At 51.0% G+C, this 655-nt stretch overlaps 1 protein-coding gene across 1 annotated transcript in view; it reads left to right on the forward strand.

The window, feature by feature from the left end:
- The window catches only part of maoa (monoamine oxidase a), a 29,873-nt gene that overhangs the window by 786 nt on the left and 28,432 nt on the right, over window positions 1-655 (forward strand). The window lies entirely within an intron of this gene.

Raw genomic sequence — 655 nt, forward strand, 5'->3', positions numbered from 1 at the left:
CCCCCCCCCCCCCCCCCCCCGTGAAAATCATGGGAATAGAAATAATAATTGAAAGGGGGAAGACTTTCTCTTTGGGGGAAGTGGTCTTGTGCTTTCTGGTTTCTTGTGGAAATACCAGAGATTCTGCAGCTTCCTGTGAAGCCGAGCGTCATTAGCATTAGGGACGACTTTATTTTCCTCTGACAGGTGGGGGTGGGGGGGGGGGTGGGGGTGGGGGGGGGGTGGATGTATTTGGGAATGGGAACAGAAATGTGTTTTATTTTGGCGGTCTCCGGCATCACAGTCTGTCATTGTGCACTGTCAGTCATGCAGATCGCCACAGATCTGTGCGGTCTCATTAGAGCAGGACGTCGTGTTGACAAAAACAAGTTGATGATCTTCTGGTTGGAGCAGAGGAGTGATGAGAGGACAGAGGTGGAGGTTCGTCATGTGACTGAGTCTGCAGCTGCAGGTGAGCAGTCACACTGTTAGGATTTAAATGAGTGAAGGTGACCCCCCCCCTCCACCCTGACCTGACCTCTGGCCTTCTGACAGCTGACAGGGCGATGGACCGCTCGCCGCCTGTCTACTGAAGAATTTAGGTCAGTGTCAGTTCAAATAGCATCAAAGCCCAAAACAAACTCTTCTGTAGAAAGTTAATGTAATAACACTGACA

Source organism: Seriola lalandi, unplaced genomic scaffold (assembly GCF_002814215.2).
Source record: "Seriola lalandi dorsalis isolate HSWRI2012SDOR001 ecotype SW California unplaced genomic scaffold, Sedor1 jcf7180002054936, whole genome shotgun sequence".
NCBI lineage: Eukaryota > Metazoa > Chordata > Actinopteri > Carangiformes > Carangidae > Seriola > Seriola lalandi.